This window comes from Tamandua tetradactyla, chromosome 4 (assembly GCF_023851605.1).
Source record: "Tamandua tetradactyla isolate mTamTet1 chromosome 4, mTamTet1.pri, whole genome shotgun sequence".
NCBI lineage: Eukaryota > Metazoa > Chordata > Mammalia > Pilosa > Myrmecophagidae > Tamandua > Tamandua tetradactyla.
Genome location: NC_135330.1, coordinates 1,613,979 through 1,631,904, shown reverse-complemented (window position 1 = coordinate 1,631,904; position 17,926 = coordinate 1,613,979). Strand labels below are relative to the sequence as shown.

Below are 17,926 nucleotides of genomic sequence, written 5' to 3'. Positions count from 1 at the left end.
CACGTTTTGCCCGCGGTCCTTCAGCCCACAGGCTCTTTCTTTTCCCCTCTTCGGTCTGTGCCTGGTGGGTGCCCAAGAGCCAGATAGCAAAAGCCTCTGCAGCCACTCCCAGCGCTCCGATTCGGAGGGGAGGTAGCTGGGGCCACATCTCTCGGCGCACATATCTTCCCGAGGTCCCTACCAATCTCGGGCAGAAGTGGCTTCACAGACCTCCTAAGTGTTCCGGCGATTCAACCCCCTGTAGGCCTACCATTGCCCCAGAGGTGCAGATCTGGCCGAGATCCGAATAACTGAGAGCCAGGCAGAGCCCAAGTCTTGGCGATTGTGCTTCGCCTGGAAATCGGGCTGTCAGCTCGGGCCTCTGGACTCCATGTGCTGGTGAACTGCCTGTTAGGGGGCTGGAGGAGGTGACAGGGGCGCGGTCCCGCAGGGGCGGGAGGGAGGCAGCTCTGGGGGATGCCGTGAGGGCTGCAGGTACAGCGGCTGGGCTGCGCGGAGAAGGGCACGGTCATCAGTGCCCTGAGCAGAAGGTCGGCGTCGAAATTAACACCAGAAAATCAAAAGGATGATTATCACAAGTAAAACCCCACACCAGACCGTGGACGGCCCAGTCGGCACCTCGGGAGACACCGCCGAGGCCCGCGCACGTCTTCTCTCTCCATCGCCGTCCTCCCCGGAGGAGTGGAGGGGAACGTCGTGTCCGCTGTGGCCCTGGAGGGGAGCCGGACCAGGGCGGGGAGGCCGAGCCCCGAGGAGGCGGCCCCGGCGGTGCGCGGGGGCCTCGGGCGCGTCTGCGGAGAGCTGGTCCGGAGGACTGCGGGGGGGGGTGGGGGCGGGGACAGGCGTGCTGAGGGGCCGCGCTGGGCTGGCGACGTGCGCGCGCAGACTTCCCCGGGTGGGAGTGACGCCCTGGGCGGGAAGGCGGCTCTCCCGGGGCCGGGCTGGTCCGTGGCACTCGGAACACTCAGATCCCTGCGATTTCCACACATGGTGCAAATGTCACTGCGTAACTTGTGCTTGTCGGGGTTTGCTTGCGCCCTTTTCCCTGCATCTCTGAAGACAGACTTACGAGCTTTTGCCAGCTGTCGTTTTCCTTTCCGTGGTTTCCTTCTCCGCCCGCCTCAAGCATCGGTGCTTCCCACTTGCTTCCAACGCCCAAGCTCAGCCTTTGCTCAAAACCTAATAACACTCAGTGGTGCTTCCGCCTTCCTCTCAGATGCGTCCCTTCCTCTCGGTCTCCCCTTCTTCGTCCCCTCACCCTAAGGCATTGGGCACAGTCCTCGGCGGGCAGGCTCAATTCCTGTCTTTATTTTCCCGCCCCTGGGCACGCTTCCCACCGCTGCGCTCGCCGCGCCTGCCGCACTGGCCACACCTCCATCCCGCAGCCCCGGGCAGGTCCGGAGCCTGGTCCGGTTCTGGCTCAAGTTTCCACTTGAGGGCCGCAGCGATGTTCGTGGGACCGCCCCGCGGGTTTTCGTTGCGCCGGCAGGCTAAAGAGCCTTAAATTGGACGTGTCTGGCGGGAGGGCATGGAGGAGAACTTTCCCAGATGTCGCCGGGATCCGAAAGAAGGGACTTCTTCCAGGAAGGAGGAAGCCGGTAGCCTGGGGCCGCACGGAGGCTTCCTGGAGCCCGAGCCCCTGATCCAGGTGCTTCGGCCGTCTCACCTGGTTCACCCCCTCCTCCCCCTTCCCCCCTCCCCGACCCCTCCCCCTATCCCCTCCCCGTCCCCTCCCTCCCTCCATCCTTACGGGTGGGGTCGTATCTTCCTTACCTGCAGAACTCACAAGCTGCCTGTCTCGGCCCTGCAGCGCCTCATTAGTCATACATCGGACGGCACCCCGCCTGGAGGACCTCACCCTCGCTGGCCTCCTCCCACCGCCCGAGTCCGGGGCCCCCCCCCCCCGGGACCTCCTCCACGTGTCTGCTAAGCAGTGTCACCGCTTTACTGGCAGGCAGCAAAGGCATTTATTGCGGGTCTTAGAACTGCAATTCGGGGGCCACGGATTGAGGCAGCAACCGGAAACTTGCCTCTCTTGGCATTTAAGAGACAAGGATGTTTACGGGAAGAGATTAGGTAATTCGTTGGTGACTGGTCGGTGTTTGGGGTATTCCAGATGTCCTCCAGGTTCAGAGGTTACTGAGTCCTTGATCTTGTGCTTTTTTTTTTTTACCGTGTCCGAGTGTCCTCAGGGGTTTCAGTAATACCGTTGCTCGCATACTTTGGCACTTTGTGACGTGTGGCTGAGACAAGCATAAGAATAAAGTTCAGAATGATCTCCTGGCTCCATTCTAAATCTTCTACCCACAGTAACTCTGTATCTCTTTTTTCTTTCTTTCTTTTTTTGCTTTTGCATGGGCAGGCACCGTAATTGGACCCGTCTCTGCGAGCAAATGGAACCAAGGAATTGGATTTTCGGAGAGGGAGGGGAGGCCTTGTGGGTCCTACGACGCGGCCCAACTACCTCCCCTCCGACTAGCACTGCTGGGAGTGGCTGCAGAGGCTCTTGCCATCTGGCCCTTGCGGCCCGCCAGGCTCAGACGGCCGAGGGGAAAAGGAAGATCCTGCGGGCGGAAGGACCGCGGGCAAAACGTGTTCCCTGACCGGGAATTGAACCCGGGCTGCGGCAGTGAGAGCGCCGAATCCTAACCGCTAGACCACCAGTGACACGCTGGGGCCAGCTCTGCTGGTCCCTCCGGGCACTAGATGGCAGGGTCCTGAGCTCCGGCTCCCGCCCACCCACCTTCCTCACCCGACAGCGCAGGAATCGTCCCCCAAAGCTCTTTCCCTTCCTCCTTCTCCCATAGGCGAGGCCGCACGACGCGCCAAGCGCTCCGCCGGGCCACCGCGGTGCTCGCGAGGGTAAAAGCCAAGGAGCGAAGCGGCAGTCGCGGCTGCAGCTCAGAACTAACCTGCAGATCCGCCTTTTCGAGGCGGCGGCGCGTACAGAGACGGTGGCGGGGGCAGGCGGGTGGGCCAGGTTAGGGTAGGGGGCACCCTGGAGAGAAGGGGGCAAGCGCCTGGACCCCGCATCTCCAGCCTCAGAATTTAAAAGTGGGAATCTCTTGTCGCTCGGATGTGGCCTCTCAGCCAATACACAAGCACTGCCCTCCCCCTTTCTACGTGGGACATGACTCCCAGGGGTGTGGACCTTCCTGGCAAGGTGGGACAGAAATCCTAGAATAAGCTGGGACTCAGCACCAAGGGATTGAGAAAACCTTCTTGACCAAAACCGGGAAGAGCAAAATGAGACAAAATAAAGTGTCAATGGCTGAGAGGTTCCAAGCAGAGTTGAGACCTTATCCTGGAGGTTATTCTTATGCATTAAATAGATATCACCTTGTTAGTCAAGATGTAATGGAGAGGCTGGAGGGAACTGCCTGAAAATGTAGAGCTGTGTTCCAGTAGCCATGTTTCTTGAAGGTGATTGTATAATGATATGGCATTTGCATTGTGACTGTGTGATTGTGAACACCTTGTGTCTGATGTTTCTTGTATCTACCGCAGGGACAGATGAGTAAAAAATATGGATGAAAACTAAATAAGTAATAGGGGGAACAAATGTTAAAATAAATTGAGTAGACTGAAATACTAGTGATCAATGAAAGGGAGGGGTAAGGGGTTTGGTACATATGAAATTTTGTCTGTTTTCTTTTTATTTCTTTTTCTGAATTGACACAAATGTTCTAAGAAATAATCATGAGGATGAATATGCAACTATGTGATGAAAAATAAAGAGAATGTTCATATCGTATGGTGATTGTTTTATTAATAAAAATTTAAAAAATAAAAAGTGGGGGTCCTACGGCGACGAGGGGAGTCGGCCTGGGGGAAAACTCCCCCAGCAAGGAGTCTTGGGCCTGAACTCCGGATTTTCTCCGGCCACTGCTGCCCAGACAGGCTGGGTGAGGAAGCTGTGGTCTCGCAGACGGCCGGGCCCCCAGCACGCGCCTCCCAGCCTCTCCGCAGTCCCGGCCGCCGAAAGGGCCTGGTCCGCAGGAGCGTCAGGGCCCCCGCGCTCGGCTCCCCGCACCCAGAGGCGGCAACGAGGGGCTCCGGGACAGCGGCGCCCTCCCCTCCGCCTCCCGCCCCCAGCAGCGCCGCCCTCCCCCGCGGACCCTGCTGGCTCAGCCTCGACTCCCGCGAACGGGGAGGGCCACGTAGGAGACACCGTCTGTCTCCCCCGTCCTGCCCACGAGGGGTCCCAACGGGTCCTGACCGGGACAAAACCGAACCAAACACCACCACCAAGCTGGGGCCCCTCTCCTGCTGCGAGAGGGTCAGCGGGAGAGGGATCAAAGGGAAAGCAGGGGAGACCCTCGCGACGCGGCGGTAACGCCTCCCCAGGCCACCTCGCCTCCGCGGGGGCTGAAGGGGAGCCCAGTCCCGCCCTCGCCTCCCCGAGGCACCGCCAGAGGCCAGGGCCCGGCTCCTCCACGCTTCCCACGGGAGCAGCTAATTTCCCCGCCCAGGGCTTCCGTGATTCCCAGGGCACAACTGAACACCTGTGGTTTCCAGCTGCCGGGTCTGAAGATAGGATTGGGTGTGAGCAAACAAGAAACGCACCGCAGTAGGGAAAGCTACGTCTGTGAAACTGTCACAGACACACACCCCTTAATTTTAACTTTTTTTTAATTGTGTACTATAACAAATATACAAAGCAGAGAAATAAAAAAACCAAGGGTGGGCCACGGTGGCTCAGCAGGCAAGAATGCTGGCCTGCCATTCCAGAGGACCCGGGTTCGATTCCCGGTGCCTGCCCATGTAAAAAAATTAAAAAAAAAAAAAAAAAAAAAAGAAATGGCTTTCAAAGCACTCTTCAACAAGTGGTTACAGCACAGATCCCAGAGTTTGTCGTGGGCCACCATACAATTCTATGGTATTTTCCCTTCTAGCTGCTCCAGAATATAGGAGGCTAGAGGGCTCAGATTTTTATCATCACAATCGACTTTCGTGTGTGTGTGAAAAACAACATATATACAAAAAAGCAATAAATTTCAAAACACAGCAGCACAGTTAGTTGTAGAACATATTTCAGAGTTTGTCATGGGTTATGATTCCACAAATTTTAGTTTTATACTTCTAGCTGCTCTAAGATACTGGAGACTAAAAGAGATGTCAATTTAATGATTCAGCACTCATATTCATTTGTCAAATCCTACCTTCTCTGAATAACTCCACCATCACCTTTAATCTTTCCATCCCTCTCTTTAGGGGTGTTTGGGCTATGGCTGTTCTAACTTTCTCATGATGGAAGGGTCTGTCACTAATATGGGGTAGGAACATGGAACTATCTGATGTTCCGGAGAGACTGGGCCCTCTAGGTTTCAGGACTTATCTAGTCCAGGGACACATCTGAAAGTTGTAGGTTTCTGGATAAGTTACTCTAGTGAATCTAGGAGGTTCACAAATGAACTATATTGGTCACTTTTATTCAAATATGCATTCTAAAAAAAAAATCAAACGCACAGAATAAATGCATCAAGATCACCTATGCCATATTTACAAAGACGGGAAAGAAGAATTATATATAAACAAATGAAAGATGTCATAAAAGGCTTTTAAATATCTGCTGTTTCCACTAAAGCTCATCTTCCCTGGATATGCCCATCCAGTCTCCTCTTTCTCCAAAATCTGACAGCCACTGCTGGGCATAAAACCATGATTCTGATTCTAGCTTCTCCATTCCCCACTCCCTATCCCAGCCTCTCCCCCGTTCTCTTTCAGCCCTCCCCCCCAATATGTGTGGCATCAACCAACCACCGCTTAACAAATCAGAGCCCTCCCTAGGATGCCCCCTCCCTTGAGAGAAGAGGGAAGTGTAAGTCACACCGACTTTGCACATCCCAGGGTGAGAAATAATTAAAGGATATTGTTCCTAAGATCAAAGGCCTGAAAATTAGCTCTTTTTTTTCCCAGAAAAATCAAGATTCAATCCTAAATGTTGCAGATATGTTGACTCTTCATCAACCCTCCACTCTCCTCAGGGATTGTTGGCTATGGACCGGCAGATCCTGCGGTGCTTATGTGGGGTTTCTTTTCCATAATTCAAAATGTATTGGCTTGCATGGAAAAGAAGAACAAAATGCAAAGTACCTGACTTCCAGACTTCCTATGAGCTGCGGCAGACAAGGCGGTGTGCCGGTGGCATCAGGCCACACAAGGAGAGCAGTGGGTGGAGTTCAAAGGTCTGAAGCTGAAACACACGTAGCTGGTCAATCGGTTTTCAATAAAAGCAGTCAGGATGGGGAAAGGACATCGTTTCAATAAATGGTGCTGAAAAAACTGGATATAGATATAGGGAGAAGAGAAATACTTTGTTACTGGTGGCAGGCAATGGCTAATTAGGCAGGACACAGGAACTGTAAGTATAAAAGAAGTAATAAATTAGACACATCAATATTAAAAATATCTTCTTATTGAGAGGCACGATTTAAAAAGGGAAAAGGCAAGACACAGAGAGGGGGAAGATATTCACAAAACACATCTGACTACAAACCTGCATAATGAGCTCCTTCAATCTGATGGAGAAATATCAACCCAATTTTTTAAACAGGTAAAAAAGGTAGAGATAATTCAGAAAGAAGGAAACACATACAGCATCATACAAAAACGCATGAGAGAGTGCTCGGCATTGTTAGTTATTAGGGAAATGGATGCTAGAACACACTGAGATGCACTACTGCCAGTTTGTACGGCTGAAATTATAAAGACTGAAAACACCCAATTTTGGTGAAGTTGTGGAGCAGTTGCAGCTCAGACACGATGTTGGTGAGAAGGCAAGTGGGTCCAACTGCTCTGGGAAACATTTTGGCAGTTTTTATACAATGCCAGCAACTCTTTACCTAGGCTTTTTTTTCCCCCAAGAAAGCTGAAAAAATATGTCCCCAAACACAGGTGGAAAGGATGCTCAAAGCAGATGTACTCACAATATCCAACACTGGAAATGACCCACGTGTCCATTATCCAGTGAATTTAGGTTAAAGAAGCTACGGTACATCCATGCAATGGGATAGAGCTGAGCAAGAAAAACGGAGTGAACACCTGATACACTTGACAACATGGACAAATATAAAAGACGTTATGCAGAGAGAAAGAAGCCAGACACAAAGAGTACAGATGCCACCATTCCACTTCCGTGAAGTTCTAGAAGCAGCACAACTAATTCTAAGTGGCAAAGTCAGGGCAGTGGTTGTCAAGAAGCAACGCAGAGACCAGTGACAACGATTTGGGTGTTGGGCTGATGACGTCACTGATGGAGTGCTTCCCCACTCCAGGCGTATCTGTCAGCAGCAGCACGAAGCCGAGGCTCTCACGGGTGGACGTACAGATGACACATCGTGCCACTTAATCTTTAATATGCTTAGTCAAGGCCATACCAGGCCTGAAGTAGATTTCCAACCCAGAGCCTGTATTCCTGAGCACGGCTGAGACCCAGTCTCTCTGCATCTCTGTTTCAGGATTTTTTTTGGAGGGGGGGGGTGTCTCTCAAGCTGCAGAGAAGGAGAAGGAAAGAGCAAGAGGAAGATGGGGGCTGGGCGCGTGATGTGGGGAGGCGTGGGGCCTCTAGCTGTCGGGCAACTGCTCTGAACGTTTTCACCGTACCTGGAAATTTCTGGGGGGCCAAGACATGGCTAGCTGCCATGTTGAGACGTCAAAGGATTTTAAAATGAAAGCGAAAACCACTTACGTTCCTAGATAGGAAATTATGGGACTAGGTGGATACATGCACAATGCTGGGGCAGAAAGATTTCTTAAAAAGGTCTGATGCTTCAAATTTTTAAGAATTTAAGTCTATAAAGAAAAAGGGAGACAAATTCAATTTCATCACGTTTAGAATCTTCTGCTCATCACAAATCACCAGAAGAAAGTGTAAGCGCTAGCTAGCCACACACCAGATGGGAATAGATATTTGCAAGACGCTTATCTGAAGCATGGCTCAAATCTTGAATATATAGCAAACTTTCAGAACTTGATAACAAAAAGCCAAGCCAATTAAAAGCGGGCAAAGAGAATTTCTAAATGACTAAAAGGGCTTAAGAAAACATGCTCAGCTTCATCCCTCATTAGGGAAACACGAATTTAAGACCACAACGAGATGGCAGTGTGCTGTCACAATGAGGGACCCCCAAGAGCCGACGATGACGCGGCGCGGCTGCAGCTCCTGCCGCGGGTGGGAAGCCTTTCTAGGACCCCTTGAGCCGCGTCTGCTGAAGGAGAAACGACGCCCAGGTCCGCGCGGCCCGGCATTCCCGGGCCTGGTGTCCGCTCGCGGGAAACGAGCGCACTGGTCCACCAGAGTCACCCGAGATATCCTAAGGCTTCCTCACAGCCGGCACCACTGCAACCCCCCGCCTCCTCCGCCGGAGGGTTCACTCACCGGAGCCCACGCACACCCACCGCGGTTCAGTCGAGGTAAGCGCAACAGCGTGTCCACCGGGCGGGGCCGAGCGAGACGCGGGGCAGTGAGTGTCCAGAGGAGACCGCGCTCACCGGGGGATGCACAGAGCGGCGGTTAACTGAGAAGAGGCCACTCTCACCAGGTGATGGCCACAGAGCGGCGGTTAACCGAGAGGAGGCCGCGCTCACACGGCGATGCGCACAGGGCAGCGGTTAACGGGGCGGCGAGGCAGGCGCTGCCTGGAGGGGCCTCAGCCCACGGTTCCGGGCCGACGGAATCTTCTGCAACTTCGTCCGGGCGATGGCTACGTTCTTCGAAGTCCCGTAAGCTGCGCTAAAGATTTGTGCGTTTCCTCTGTGTGAATTACACTTGACTAAGTCACTGTTGCATGAACACTGGGGGACGGGGCCGAAGACACAGTCCACGGCAAGGTGTTTCGCTGCCTCCGTAAACACGTGAAGACTCGGTTCTCATTTCCCTAAAAAGAAAAAAGGCAGCCGCCGGGTGAAGCCCCTGCTGGGAGGCAAGGCCCGCGGCGCTTTGCTCGTGGGGACCCCCACACGCCCTCTCGCTCGGACAACGCGCGTGGCTCGGGTCCCCAAGTCCAGCGCTGGACGAGATACCGAGCCGAGCCCCTCAAAACGAGGGCCCCGGGCCTGCCGTGACTCGGATTCGAACCGAGGTCGCTGCGGCCACAACGCAGAGTACTGACCACTATACGATCACGGCGCGCCACGGCCCGGGAAGCCCGGCCCTCTCCCGCGCCCTTAGACAGCGCACGGCCCGGCTGCGGCCTCGGTGACTGCCACGGCGAGTCCTGTCCGCTCCCTCTGGGGCCCGCCGCAGCTCCGGCCGCCCCGCCTCCCCAGCCCTAGGGGCCCAGTCCCGGCTCGCGGCTCTTCCCGGTCCTCGCGGACCCGCGCCCTCGGCCTGCGCTGAGCTGCCGGCAGAGTTGGGGCGGGCGCTTGCCGAGGAGAAGTCCCGGACGCGGCCGCAGGGCGCACGGGGCCTCGCTCGCTCCTGCCGCGGCTGGGCTGAGGGCGCCTGGGTGGCTGGGGAGGCGCGGCGGAGGCCACGCGGCCGGTGGGAGCTTCGGAACCGCCCAGGGCGCAGGGGCCACCGCGTGGAGGAACCCGCCGTGGGTCTGCCCGTGGCTTTCGAGTCACGGGGCCGCGCGTCGTTCCGCGTGGGCGAGGCGCCGCTGGTGGCCGGTGGCCTCTGCATTGTCTGGGAGCCGGCGACAGCACGGTAGCCGCGTCTCTGTGGCGCAATCGGTTAGCGCGTTCGGCTGTTAACCGAAAGGTTGGTGGTTCGAGCCCACCCAGGGACGTGCGGACCATTTTAAAATGAGCAGTGTGGGACCTTCTCTCCGGTAAAGACCCCCCGGGAAGGGAGGCCTCGCTTCGTTTAACCCCTAGGTGTCCAGTCTCACGAGAGAGACCCCCCAAAAGAGATCCAGACCTCCAGGATCTCCTGTGAGAGCCGCCTCTTCCCGGGTCTGATTCTGCCATTATTTCCTCCCCTCCCTTTTCTTTTCAGCGGGAAGTTTCATGTCACTTATTCTAGGTTGAACTTGGAACATGGGTAAGCCTTTTTTTTCAGTTAGGAATCGTATTTTGTATTTACACTGAAATTGTATTGTTGTGACTGTACTTGTTATATTTCATATTGTTTTTCTTTAGAGACATTTTTATTGAGATATATACACATACCATATAATCATCCAAAGTACACTTACTCATGGTTCACAGTGTCATATAGTTGTCCATTCACAATTGAACCTTGAACATTTTCATTACCCTATCAAATAAAAATATGATGTTTAATTCTTTACGTTAATATTTCCTAACTGACATGCACTTAAGGGTGGGGAAATTTTTTTTTTTAATCTTTTTTTTTTTACATGGGCAGGCACGGGAAATGAACCCGGGTCCTCCGGCATAGCAGGCAAGCGTTCTTGCCGCTGAGCCACCGTGGCCCAAGGGTGGGGAAATTTTGATGGTTGTTTCACCTAACATTAGTAAGTGCTCTTAAAAATGTAAGAAATTTTTAGTAACATATTTAATTGGGCCCTTAACAGGTTACATGAATCATCTCTAGCAAGCTATAAGCCAAAAGTTAGAAGGGAGTATATCTGTATTTTAATGCTTCCAAATTTTAGTACTCTACAGTTTCTACCAATGTCCTGAAGAATGAAGGTAATACAGCTGTTTGTCTATTTGCCGTATCAAGCATTAGTTTGAGTTCTTAGGGGGGAAAAAACTAGACACCATTCTATTTTCCTCTGGGGCCCAAAAAGTAGCACCTTGGAGTTTATCAAACTTCCTAACACTGCGGGAGACCTGACTTGGCACACATCCTATGGGAGTCAGGACCCTTGAAGGGCAGTTCAAAGTTGTTTTGTACACCCCCACATACTGTTTTGTGCCGACTGAGGCAGCATTAGAACTCGGGCGGTGGCTTGCTGATGAGCAATGGGCAAATCCCAAGAAGCTGTCAGGCGTCAAGGAGAAAGCTATCGCTAAGAAGGACGGCAATAGATAGCACCTGGGGCCACCCAACCCCACCTGAGTGAGTCATCTATGCCCAAGTATCAACAAAGGAGGGAAAGAGGAGGGCAGTAAAATAGTTAATAAAAATTACAAAAGGAACACAAACCTATAAAAGTAGATTGCCCCGCAGTGCCGGGGCCCCTCCCCTCTTACCGCTGTCCTCTTGCGAGAGCACCTGCGTACCTTTCTGCATGTGTACATAATAAATTTTCTTTATCTGTGCTGTGCCCTTGAATTCTTTTTCACTGAATGGCCAAGAATTAGGAATCCAACACCAGCCACAGAACTATTGTGGCAAATGATTTTCAAGGGGCTCATGTTTGTCAACCAGTATGCTTCAATATCCATTGATGCAGATGTCTCTAGTTAATGGAAACCCTGCTATTAAAAGTTTTATGAACCTAAAGAGAAGACTTAATGTCTCCCTGAATGTCTTTAAATTACTATTTGAATTGCAAATTTCTATTGGGAAAACAAGAGCATTAAAATAACTCAAAGATCCATATTATTGGAAGCTTAGAGGACAAAGAATTTCATTTCAAAACTTCTAAAATTTGACAACAAGGTGCCCTAGGTTAAGGAATACAGTTTTCCGATGCTGAATGTGCTCCTTTGGAGTTCGTTTCTCTGTTTTTGAGATGCAGAGACAACCTCCTGAGACTCCTAGGAGGGAAGGCCACTGTTCTGATAACCTGTGATTAGATGAACCGATCAATCTCAGTCGGCAACCTGCCTCTTTTTTTCCCTTGGTGAGAGTTGAAACAATTTTACAAAAGAAGCATTTGCTAGCCTTGCATCAACAATTTCATTCCAAATGTCTCCTGAAAGGCATATGCCATATACAGAAATCCATCTTCATCCTTCTCATTTACATACTCTTCAGAAATCAGTGTGGAAATGCTCACCATGTGTCATGGTCAGACCCATGTGTCAACTTGGCCAGGTGGTGGTGGCCAGTTATGTGGTTGGGCAAGCACTGGCCTGTCTGTTGCTATGAGGACATTTCATGGACTTAAATCATGATTACGTTGGCTGCATCCACAGCTGTTTGCATTTGTAATCAGCTAACGGGGGTGTCTTCTGCACTGAGTGATGTTAAATCTAACCACCAGAAGACTTTTAAGGAGGATTCAGAAGAGATAGCCACTCTTCCTGCTTCATCCAGCAAGCCTCTCCCATGGAGTTCATCCAGACCCTTCATCGGAATCACCATCTTCACAGCCTGCCCTGCAGACCTTGGACCTTCCGTCCCCACAGTTGTCCAGCCAGCCTCTCCTGAGAGTTCGTTGCAGACTTCATTGTAGTTACCAGCTTGCAGCCTGCCCTACAGACCTGGGACACTTGCATTCAGTTTTTCTCTTTTTCACTGGATTTGAGCGATTTGATTATGAATGTGCTGAGGTGTGTCTTTCTTCATGTTTCTTGAGCTAAAAAGGAGATGTAGCAAGTCATATTCTTAACATTTATGAAAATGTTTTTTCCCCCACCCTCTTTTATATAAACTTGTCAGTTTTGTATTTTTGTGTTTTCATTTCTGACTTACGGATGAAAATTTTTTCATGGAAGCTATAAGCCCTCTATTTGCATCTTTCCATTTTTCCTACCTCTGGGTGGTAATACCAAATTAGCAAATAAATTAAGTTCTTAAAATACCTTTATTCAAATTGCTGGCAAGTCATATGAAGGAAGAGACACTTATAGAGGTGGAAAAACTATTGGAATATAAGTTGGTACAGCTCCTACGGAAAGCTAATTTGTAGAATTTAGTAAAGTTAACAGCCCATAAACACTATGATATAGCAAGTAAAGATATATGTATAAGAACCATAGAACCAGCTTAACTTCAAAACCAATATAAAAAGGGGTCAAACAATGCACAAACTTTGGAATAAAGGTCTCTGTCAAAAATAATGTAGAGGGCAATTCTAATGATATAGACTGTTCTAATCACATTATTAATAGAGTGCTAAATCCAGGTGCATCTTGGAGATAGGACACTGGTGTCTCTCATATTGCAAATGAAAAATTGAGGCACAAAACGTCGAAGTTACAAAATTCAACCTTATAAAAGACAGAATTGGGATTTTTATCGCGCTAGGTCTCCCGTTTTCTCTGCTTCAGGGTTCCACATTGAAGGCCTGTGCGCTCTCAACATTTCCTGGGAGAATCGGGTTGGGGAAGTGGGATGGCCCTTCGATGCTGTCAGGCGTGGGGTATGCAGGGTTTCATGGGGAAGGATAAGGAAGGTTGATCCTTCCGCTGGATGGGGTTCTGCAGAGGAAAAACTGCAGGAAACACCTCGGAGAAGTTGAGAAGCGCACACAGCCTCGGTTAACCGCCCACCTCGCGCCACCCAACCGCACCCGGCCGGCCAACCACGCGCTGTGCGCCGGCTGCCAGCAGGGGGCCCGCGGGTGGCGCGAGGCCTCGGGGCCTCGGGAGACGCGCTGCCGCGTGCGGTGCGCCAGGTTGGCGGCCCGAGATTCCGCGTCCGCAACGGCTGGACCTTGACCCTCGCCTGCCTCGGGGCCAGCGGAGCGGGGTGCAAAGGGAGCGGGGCGCCCTGGGGGCTCCGGGCCGCAAACCCTCACGCGCCGCCTCCTCTCTCCTGGCCGGGAACGGCTGCCGGGCTGGGCGGCGGGAGGACACGCGCGGGCCAGAAGGGGCCCGCCGGCCCCACGGAGCCGCCCCCGGGAGGGAGGCTTCCCCACCGGGGATCCCCCGGGCGGCTCGGGGCTCCCCGCGGGCAGGAGTCCGGGGCGGCCGCTCAGTCAAGACGTGTTCAATCAGTACATCGCCGTCCTTCGTGGGGTCCTTAAGGCACCCTGAGAATGGAAGCATTGCAACGGTTTTCAAAGGGGAAGTTCTGTTTTAAATGCCTGTCGTCCGGTTAACTAACTTCGGAGCGTGCAGACGTCGGTGGGGCCGGGCGACGGGGAAGGTCTGCAGTGTGTCGCCTGCGCCGCTGGACCTCGTCCACGGCCCGCTGCGGAGGGGCTGGGTGGTCGGCGTTGGGGGGGGCACCGAGAGGAGCCGGGCTAGAGAAAGGAGGGGGTGCGAGAGGAGCCGAGCTAGAGAAGGGGGGGGCGAGAGGAGCCGGGCTAGAGAAGGGGGGGGGCGAGAGGAGCCGGGCTAGAGAAAGGGGGGGGGGGCGGCGAGAGGAGCCGGGCTAGAGAAAGGGGGGGGGGCGAGAGGAGCCGGGCTAGAGAAGGGGGGTGCGAGAGGAGCCGGGCTAGAGAAAGGGGGGGGGGGCGAGAGGAGCCGGGCTAGAGAAGGGGGGGGCGAGAGGAGCCGGGCTAGAGAAAGAGGGGGGGGCGGCGAGAGGAGCCGGGCTAGAGAAAGAGGGGGGGGCGGCGAGAGGAGCCGGGCTAGAGAAAGGAGGGGGTGCGAGAGGAGCCGGGCTAGAGAAAGGGGGGGGGCGAGAGGAGCCGGGCTAGAGAAGGGGGGGCGAGAGGAGCCGGGCTAGAGAAAGGGGGGGGGCGGCGAGAGGAGCCGGGCTAGAGAAAGGGGGGGGGCGAGAGGAGCCGGGCTAGAGAAAGGGGGGTGCGAGAGGAGCCGGGCTAGAGAAAGGGGGGGGGGCGAGAGGAGCCGGGCTAGAGAAAGGGGGTGCGAGAGGAGCCGGGCTAGAGAAAGGGGGGGGCGGCGAGAGGAGCCGGGCTAGAGAAGGGGGGTGCGAGAGGAGCCGGGCTAGAGAAAGGGGGGGGGGGGGCGAGAGGAGCCGGGCTAGAGAAAGGGGGTGCGAGAGGAACCGGGCTAGAGAAAGGGGGGGGCGGCGAGAGGAGCCGGGCTAGAGAAAGGAGGCGGTGCGAGAGGAGCCGGGCTAGAGAAAGGGGGGGTGCGAGAGGAGTCGGGCTAGAGAAGGGGGGTGCGAGAGGAGCCGGGCTAGAGAAGGGGGGTGCGAGAGGAGCCGGGCTAGAGAAGGGGGGTGCGAGAGGAGCCGGGCTAGAGAAAGGGGGGGGGGGGCGAGAGGAGCCGGGCTAGAGAAAGGGGGGGGGGGCGGCGAGAGGAGCCGGGCTAGAGAAAGGGGGGGGGGGGCGGCGAGAGGAGCCGGGCTAGAGAAAGGAGGGGGTGCGAGAGGAGCCGGGCTAGAGAAAGGGGGGGTGCGAGAGGAGCCGGGCTAGAGAAGGGGGGTGCGAGAGGAGCCGGGCTAGAGAAGGGGGGTGCGAGAGGAGCCGGGCTAGAGAAAGGGGGGGGGGGGGCGAGAGGAGCCGGGCTAGAGAAAGCGGGGCAAGCAGGGAGGCGGCACTGGGGCAGTCAGACCGTGCAGCGGCGGGCGAGGCACCGGCTGCACCCCAGGTGGTTGCAAACTGTTTCTATTACGCGTCAGGAAGAGGAGGAAGTGCGGGAAGGGCAGGAAGGAGGACAGCAGCGCGACAGGGAGTAAAAGAGTGTGATCGTTTCCACGTCAAAGGACCGGAGCCAGCCCCGCGGGCGGCCGTGGCGCGCCGTGATCATATCGTGGTCAGTACTCTGCGTTGTGGCCGCAGCGACCTCGGTTGGGATCCGAGTCACGGCAGGGCCTGGGGCTTTTGCTCCGCCGCCAAGTCCCTGTCCTAAGGAATAGGAGAAAACCCGGGTCCACGCAGCTGGGACCCAGGCTTGGGCTGCTCATGCTGCTCCATGCTGAGCCTGGGGGAAATATCCCCAATGATACCTCCCACTCAACAGCTTCTGCTGGCGGGAGGACGTGCTCATTCCCTGACTTTCTGTATTTCAAATATCCCGAGGACCTTCTTAGGTGAAATGGGAAGTGAGGCAAGATGAGAGTTTGCATTCAACACTTAATTTTACAATAAAATTTGATAGATGCAATATAATAATATCTGATAAATACAATACAATCTGAACTCGAAACTGTCTTCCATCCCCCAGTTTTTGGACTAACGGCAAATTATTCTATATAATTCATATCAAGTAAAATGCACAATCTTAAGTGCGCAGCGCGATGAATTTTGACAAAAGTAACCATCACCAGGGTCAAGTCACAGAAACCTTCCCGCAGCCTCTGGCCTCTTGCGGTCAGCCCCACCCCACTCCACTTAGGCAGGTGCCGCACTGGTTTCCAGCTCATAGATTAGTTTTGACTGTTCTTGAAATTCACATGAATGAACATATTTTTGTGTCTGGTTTGGTTTTTTTTCTCCATCCAGCATAACGTTATCGAGATGCAGTTGTCCGTGTTTCATTGTAGAGTTATTGTTGCGTGTTATTCCAAGGTGTGAACGCCTTACAGTAGGTGGACAATTGGACTATTTCTAGTTTGTGAACATAGACTTTTTTTTTTGGCATTCGGTACTAGTGAAATTGCTGGGTCATGGGATAATAAATTTTAACTTTAGTAGAAATTGTCAAACAGCTTTCCCATACAGTTGCACTACCTGACCTGCACACTCGTATCAAGAGGCACAGTTGCTCCGGATTCTTGCCAGCATTTGGTGTTCTTTGCCTTTTAAATTGTACCCCTTCTGACAGGTGTGCAATAGTGTACTGTGGTGGTTTAAATTTGTGTTTCCCACATGGGTAACGACGTTGAGATTCTTTATTTATGCCTTTTCGCCATTAAGAAAATCCTCTTTTGTGAAGACAGACCTTATAAGTGTTTTGTTCACTTTCAATTGACTTGACTTTTAACTTTTAAAATAAACTCTTTACATTAGAAAAGATTAAGATTTACAGAAAAAGTTGAAAAGATAGTACACAGAATTGTCATGTATCCCATGCCCAGTTTCCCTTACTATTAACATATTACTTTACGATGGTACATATGTCACAATTAATGAAAAAAATTGATATATTACTATTGACTAAAGTCTGTATTTTATCCAAATTTCCTTAGTTTTTACATATTGCCCTTTTTCTGTTCCAGAATCCCACCCTGAAGCCTCATTGCATTTAGTCGTGTCTCCTTACACTCCTCTTGACTGTGACAGCTTCTCAGACTTTCCTGATGTTTGATGACCTTGACAGTTCTGAGGAGTGCTGGTCCGCTGTTTCTAAGAATGTCCTTCAACGGGAATTTGTTGGATTTGCGTGTGTGTGATTAGACGGGGGTTATGAGTTTGGGAGGTAAATTGTCATTCTTATCACATCATATCCTTCCTCTTTCGTAGAAAGTCAGTATGAGGAGCCCACATTTATTTACATACTCAATCATTTACTTATATCACTATGGACTCAGGTGTTTATCTTATATCTGGGGTTATAATCTAATACTACCATATTTATTTTCTTGCTCAAATTTTTCCAGCTTTGGCCATTGGGCACTCTTTCAGCTGACCTCTGTGCCCCTTTGACATATCTCCACCCTTGCCGGTTATTTAGTTGTCGTTGTTACTGATGATTTAGAGTGCTATCTGGCACCGCAAGATGCTCCAGGCTCATTTTGTTTATTGCTTGCCCCAGTCTTAGAAACAGCCATTTCTCCCAGGAGCCTGAGTGCCTCTTGTTGGTGGCTTGACTTGTTCTTAAAGCATCTTCTTGCGTGTATTTTTTTTTCTTTATTAGAGAAGTTGTGGGTTTACAGAACAATCATGCATAAAACACAGGCTTCCCACACACCACACTATTGTCAACACTTTGCATTCATGGCGAACATTTGTTACAATTGATAATAGTACATTTAATAATTGTACCAAGCTTTTAAAATATATTCATAATTTGAGTCATTTGCAAATAAGTGTATTGCAAATAACTTCCCTCAATCTCTTTTGCCTTTTCATTTTCTTATGTAATTGTTTTATGTGCTTAAGTGTTTTTATTTTTAATTTTGATGAAATGCAGTTTATCTTTTTTTCTTTTGTGTTTTCTGAGAAATCTCTCCTAACCAAGAATAGTAAATATATGCTCCCTTATTTTGATCTAGAAGCTTTAGATAGTTTTTTGGTTTTTATGCATGAGCAGGCACTGGGAATCAAACCCGGGTCTCTGGCATGGCAGGCAAGAACTCTGCCTGCTGAGCCACTGGGGCCCACCC

The 17,926-nt window shown here is 52.1% G+C and overlaps 1 long non-coding RNA gene and 2 other non-coding genes across 3 annotated transcripts; 2 read left to right on the top strand and 1 right to left on the bottom strand.

Annotated features, from left to right (window-relative positions):
- Positions 1–9,058: 9,058 nt before the first annotated feature.
- TRNAH-GUG (transfer RNA histidin (anticodon GUG)) lies at positions 9,059–9,130 on the bottom strand. The gene has a single exon. It is a non-coding gene; the product is annotated as a tRNA-His (tRNA).
- A 527-nt stretch (positions 9,131–9,657) lies between these two features.
- On the top strand, positions 9,658–9,731 carry TRNAN-GUU (transfer RNA asparagine (anticodon GUU)). The gene has a single exon. It is a non-coding gene; the product is annotated as a tRNA-Asn (tRNA).
- Positions 9,732–13,622: 3,891 nt separating this feature from the next.
- On the top strand, positions 13,623–17,576 carry LOC143678675 (uncharacterized). The gene is made up of 3 exons (XR_013173399.1): positions 13,623–13,894; positions 15,281–15,414; positions 16,820–17,576. It is a non-coding gene; the product is annotated as an uncharacterized LOC143678675 (long non-coding RNA).
- Positions 17,577–17,926: the final 350 nt, after the last annotated feature.